This window comes from Galeopterus variegatus, unplaced genomic scaffold (assembly GCF_000696425.1).
Source record: "Galeopterus variegatus unplaced genomic scaffold, G_variegatus-3.0.2 Scaffold488, whole genome shotgun sequence".
NCBI lineage: Eukaryota > Metazoa > Chordata > Mammalia > Dermoptera > Cynocephalidae > Galeopterus > Galeopterus variegatus.
In genome coordinates this window covers 58,464-58,878 of record NW_007726599.1, presented here as the reverse complement: position 1 = coordinate 58,878, position 415 = coordinate 58,464, and positions in this window count along the sequence as shown.

Genomic DNA, 415 nt, shown 5'->3' with positions numbered 1-415 from the left:
GTTCAGACGGAAATACCTCAACACATTGCAGAACATGATTATATGATGAAATAGTCAGAGGAGGGTGGACTTAAGCTGGATCCTAAAGAACGGGAAGTGTTTGTACTGACTGGGAGATGCAGAGGATGCTCCTGGATTGGGAATGACATGAGCACTTTGAGAGGTGGGCAGGGGATGGGTATATCTGGGGATTAGGTAGGAAGATTGCTTAGCTGGATGGTTGAATAAAAAGACGGTGGCCTCCTGATTAGAAGGCAAGACAAATTAGTATGATGTCATCCTGCTAGGTGAAGCTGATTGTGAGGGATAGGTGGGTTTATGGGGGCAGGGCTTGTGGTAGGTGGCATTAAGGTGACAGAGGAATGACACCACACCTCTGGGGTCCGTGATGGGGTGAACAATCAAACAAACATGA